This window comes from Acipenser ruthenus, chromosome 2, assembly GCF_902713425.1.
Source record: "Acipenser ruthenus chromosome 2, fAciRut3.2 maternal haplotype, whole genome shotgun sequence".
Lineage (NCBI taxonomy): Eukaryota > Metazoa > Chordata > Actinopteri > Acipenseriformes > Acipenseridae > Acipenser > Acipenser ruthenus.
Window position 1 is genome coordinate 89,286,693 of NC_081190.1, and position 5,590 is coordinate 89,292,282.

At 39.8% G+C, this 5,590-nt stretch overlaps 1 protein-coding gene across 4 annotated transcripts in view; it reads right to left on the reverse strand.

The window, feature by feature from the left end:
• The window catches only part of tesk1b (testis associated actin remodelling kinase 1b), a 49,189-nt gene extending 48,656 nt beyond the window's left edge, over nt 1-533 (reverse strand). For 2 of the 4 annotated variants that reach the window (XM_034015196.3, XM_034015195.3), the window contains exon 1: nt 400-533. The gene's annotated coding sequence lies outside the window, so the exon portion shown is untranslated. Of the gene's footprint in view, nt 1-88 lie in introns of all 4 variants that reach the window. The other 2 variants (XM_034015194.3, XM_034015193.3) reach the window with 1 other exon arrangement.
• Nucleotides 534-5,590: the final 5,057 nt, after the last annotated feature.

Here is a 5,590-nt window from a genome sequence, read left to right on the forward strand (position 1 = left end):
TATAACAAGCATTTAAAAAATATGTCGCTGTATTACATATACATTCATGTGCTACCGTCCAGTCTGCAGCTATTATTCAATTGCTTACCTAGTTGTGGTTTTATTTTGTGTTAGTATGTTTTTCTTTGGTTCGAGTCCGGTGCGCGCCAGGTTGTGGGTGATTCAGCAGGTAAACACGCTCTCAAAGCCGCGTAATCGTGAAATCCGCTGCCCCAGGTGGAAACACTGAACTCATTACCAGTTTGGTGATGCTGCTGGTTAATACTGTATTGACGACGAAGGTTTCCACGACCAGGCTCGTTCTGAGTATTCGGATTAATGTTACTTATGATTTTGCATTCGTTCATTAAGAATCCTGCTAGACTACAGCCTGTAAACAAACCCGTCCGAGTCCCCTACCCGGTGTTTTATCCTCTCGGTTATCCCGGTGTCGTCCTGGCTGGCTGGCTCCCTCCCTCGAGTCGCTCAGTGCGTTTGTGCCTGCTCAAATTCTTATTGGATTGCGCAGCTGCATTTTGGTTCGGGGCGGGATTACACGGCCACAACCTGCATTTCATATCCTTGTGTTTGCTGGCTCCTTCTGGAATAAGGCATAGGTCCCAGGGGTCGGTACCACCTGCACAGAGGTCACCCAGAACAGCGACTGGTCCGCTTGTGTGTGCGGTACAGTTCTATAAATGCATGCATATATAATATGTACACTGTTAGCGTTATAATCTGAGCGAATAACTGTGAAGAAAGTGCAAGTGAATAGTTTACCGATCACCATTAAACACTCAATACTGCTAAATGTACAGTAGAAATACGATGCAAGAAGCATAATACATTCCACGAAGAAAACGAAACATTGCCATATATACTGAAGACGATGAATGGCTTCTTTCTAATCGAAACGTGTGCATTACCATAGTAAAAATGTAGCAAAGTATAATAAAGCATGGTAAAGTGCAGGTAACCATTGCAAAGCCCAGAGAGGTACAATAAAGCAGATTTAAAACATGACCAGCCATAGTAAACTATGGTAAATGCATTGTATAATTTGTAACACTAAAGGTACTGGATCTTATAATTAAGAAAGAGGGATAGCAGTTTTGTTTCCACACCTAATGTTTTGACCTTGATTTACAGTAGCTCCCATATATGCTTCAAGTTCTCATCTGCTTGTGGATCAAGTTTCTTGCCTTATAGTTGGTGTTGGTAGCTGCATGTCCACCTTTGCTTCCTCATGTTTTAATATCACCTTTAGATCTTTTTTTTCACAAGGTTCATCATTTGAAAGCTGTTTCATTCTCAAATTTAAAAAAAGGTACCGGATCTGAGATCTGGTGTGATCTGGCACAAATTAACCCCTGGTAGTGGCCAACAAAGGGTTAATTGTGGTTGTCACCTGGAATGTGCATTTGGAAAGGGGACTTCCCCAGGTCTCGGTGTGCAAGGCCTCCAGCGCTGTCTCCCCGATTCCCAGAAGCAGTCATTGTGCTCCACTCCTCCAGACTCCTGCAACATGTGTGGACTAGCATGGGACAAATGACAGGAGAGAGTGTCGGGTTACAGCTGGTAAGAGAAAATGAATATAGTATGTAAATCAGCGGGGTGTTGACTTCACCTTAGTCCTCAAACCCGCATTGTTTAAACTTGGTAAGCCTCTGTCTTGTTTACAGAGAACTAATAAAGAATTGACCCAAAAGAACATTTAAGCAATTATTATTATTATTATTATTATTATTATTATTATTATTATTATTATTATATAAATAACACCAAAGTTTGGTGTTTCTTTCATTTGTTTGGTGTGCAAGGTAATCAAACATGCAATCTTCAGGTGTGAAAAAGTTATTGCCCCCCCCCCAGTTAACTCAACTCAATTAAAGGGATAATTAGGGTCAGCTGTTTGAGTACTTTGGTTAACAACCAGGCCTGATTTGGGCCAGCTCTGCCCAATTTAAATCTGACTAACTTTGGCCCTTACCATCAGAGTGAAGTTGTCAGCACACAGGTTCTAGAGGCACATCATGCCACGAACAAAAGAAATTCCTGAAGACCTCCGGAAAAAAGTTGTTGATGCGTATCAGACTGGAAAAGGTTACAAAGCCATTTCTAAGGTTCTGGGGCTCCACCGAACCACAGTCAGAGCCATATTGTCCAAATGGAGAAAGTGTGGGACAGTAGTGAATCTTCCCAGGAGTGGCCGTCCTGCCAAAATCTCTCCAAGAGCAAGGCGTAAAATCGTCCAGGAAGTCACAAAGAACCCTAGAACAACATCCAGGGATCTGCAGGACTCTCTTGCCTCGGCTAAGGTCAGTGTTCATGACTCCACCATCAGAAAGACACTGGGCAAAAATGGGATTCATGGCAGAGTAGCAAGGCGGAAACCATTGCTCACTAAGAGAACATGAATGCTCGTCTCAAGTTTGTCAAAAAGCACCTGGATGATCCTCAAGAGTTCTGGAACAATGTTCTATGGACAGATGAGTCAAAAGTGGAGCTTTTTGGCCCAAATGGTCCCTGTTATGTCTGGCAAAAACCAAACACTACATTCCACAGTAAGAACCTCATACCAGCGGTCAAGCATGGTGGTGGTAGTGTCATAGTTTGGGGGTGCTTTGCTGCATCAGGACCTGGACGCCTTGCCATCATTGAAGGAACCATGAATTCTGCTCTGTATCAGATAATTCTACAGGAGAATATCAGGCCATCCGTCCGTGAGCTGAAGCTGAAGCACAGCTGGGTCATGCAGCAAGACAATGATCCGAAACACACAAGCAAGTCTACATCAGAATGGTTGAAGAACAAGAAATTTAAAGTTTTTGAATGGCCTAGTCAAAGTCCAGACCTAAACCCCATCGAGATGTTGTGGCAGGACCTGAAACGAGCAGTTCATGCTCGAAAACCCACAAATGTCACTGAGATGAAGCAGTTCTGCATGGAGGAGTGGGCCAAAATTCCTCCACGGCACTGTGAGAGACTAATCAATAACTACAGGAAGCGTTTGGTTGCAGTTATTGCTGCTAAAGGTGGCGTAACCAGTTATTGAGTCTAAGGGGGCGATTACTTTTTCACACGGGGGCATTGGGTGTTGCATAACTTTCTTTAATAAATAAATGAAATAGGTATCACATTTTTGTGTTATTTGTTCACTCAGGGTCCCTTTTCTCTAATATTAGGTTTTGGTTGAAGATCTGATAACATTGTCAAAAATATGCAAAAATGCAGAAAATCAGACAGGGGGCAAATACTTTTTCACGGCACTGTATGTGTATATATACTGTATATAGAGAGAGAGCGAGAGAGAGAGGACTGCTCATCCAGTTGTGTTTAACCTTTTAAGGACATTTTAATCCCGTTGGAATCTAGGGCTGTTTGTGTCACACTTTCATTTTTAAATATTCACGATGTTGATGTTCTGAAGGTGACTTGCTTTCATGATACCAAGAGCTCTAGTACTTGCTCTTGCTCTTACCATCAAGATTATTTTGCTGACAGTCGTATCAATCTAGAATTTATGTGTGAACAATAACAAAGAATCCCCCAGGGGCATAATGGAGGTTGAGTGGTGTCTCGGAACAAGGGGTTCCAAAACATGAAATGTTAAAAAAAAAAAAGTGTCAGTATGATTTACAGGTGAAAACGACCAGCAGTGAAACTGAGAAAAGCATATAACACAGTTTGCCCTCAGTGTGGCAGCCATATTGGGTCACAACATGTTCAGCATGAAGGGTTTATACAAATATGAAGTCAGTATGTCAAATGGTCTCAGCGACTGTTGCTTACCTTCATAGACTACAATCGTGTACCCAATATGAAGCCAATATCTCAAAGTGTCTTCATCGTCTGGAAACCAAAAGTCACATAACCACAATACTGCAACCATCGTGGGTGATAAGTCAAAATCAAGGGTGCTATTAGATTTCGCCCAAGAACTTATGAAGTTTACATCTGGTTTAGCCCCTTCATTTCTAGCAATGGGAGACCAGGATAAAACTGGTTGAAAATCAGCTCTTGATCAAGGTCTTCAGTATGTACTATGATAAGTTTATAATGCAATTGATCTAAAATGCTATTGATCTAAAGGTATACATTATGACTCCTTCTCTCCGGGAAGTGCAAATACTGCATATTAAATAGTAAGTGTCCTCATACTTCACTTTAACAGTTGTTTTTTTTTTTGTTTTTTTTTTAATATTCTCCTTACTATGTTATGGTGTTTTCTATAATCTTGAGAGGCATGTTACTCCAAGTTTGAATTATTTTCCGCCTTTAACAAGCTTTGGGCTTGTCTGGAGAACCCTAAGTGCTTCCTGGATTGAGCAGGTTTCCTTTCCTTTTAAATCATGTGAAGATATGGCCTTTGAACTCTGCCAGCCCCTACAGCTCTACATATAGAAGGCTTTAGTAGTGCAATATGAAAACAGTGGTATGGAGTAATACTATGTTCTTTAGTACAGAGAAACTTTCTGAATAGTCTAACACATTGCTGCACATGAATTCAAAGGCAAAAATCCACATATGTGTCTGCCATAAATTACATAGTTGATAGATATTAGAAATACATAGCACCAATGTACCACCTTACCAGAATTTGAGTGACAGTTTCTAAAATGGCAAGTGATGTGTGGGATTAACATAATAAAACAGCAACAACAAAGTGATGCTTCAGATTTGGCAAGCGAGTCAGAATCAGGGGATACAGATGAAGGTAGTGCACATCACTCGGAAATGCTTCACACTTTCCAGACACTGGCCACACTTGCAAGGCAAATGTTACGTATAGTGATCAATGTTTTGTTTTGATCCTATTTTCTGTTATGAGGAGTAATAAACGAAAACCAAAATGGTTTCCACATTTATTGGCTCTGAGGCCACCAAAAACAATTGTTTGTGAACCACTGACCTAAAGAACGACGATTATGCTTTTTAATTTTTAATCACATTTGTGAGACAGACAGTGCAAAATTATAGTGTTTAAATTATATCGATTCAGTAAATGATATAGTGACTGTGACAGCTATCTGCGAAGGAACTTAAAATTATGCAAAATAGTACATCGACATTTTCAACGAGGGTCCTCTGTATAGTCCAGTGCTCATCTGTGTAAACTGGGTACTAATGGTGTCCCAGCTAAAGACGTGTAAAATCTATGCAGGTACAAGCAGTTGTCATAGTATTTAAAATACTGTTCTACTTTTTAGCTAAGTAAAGGCAAAACATATTAATAATTTATGCACTGTGACACAACGTTAAAATAAACTGCTCTCACATCATTTACAAAATAATATTGACAAGGTGCAAGGCAATATTTTTTTTTATTGCACCACTCAGCTAGATATTACATAATTTAAATACATTCTTTACCTTGAAACTGACCTTGAAATGCCACTGTGTTAGCGCAGAATAAGCATTAGCGTTTAGACTCGAGCATTGAATAATGTTGATTACCTACCTTAATCTTAATTAAATGTTATACATTCCAAAAAACACCAGTTTGTAAGTTATTTTATTTATTATGAGTAACATTACATAATACATAACACTATACACCAAACATACAGATAAATAATAAAAAATAAGAGAACAAAAGTCACCAACGTTT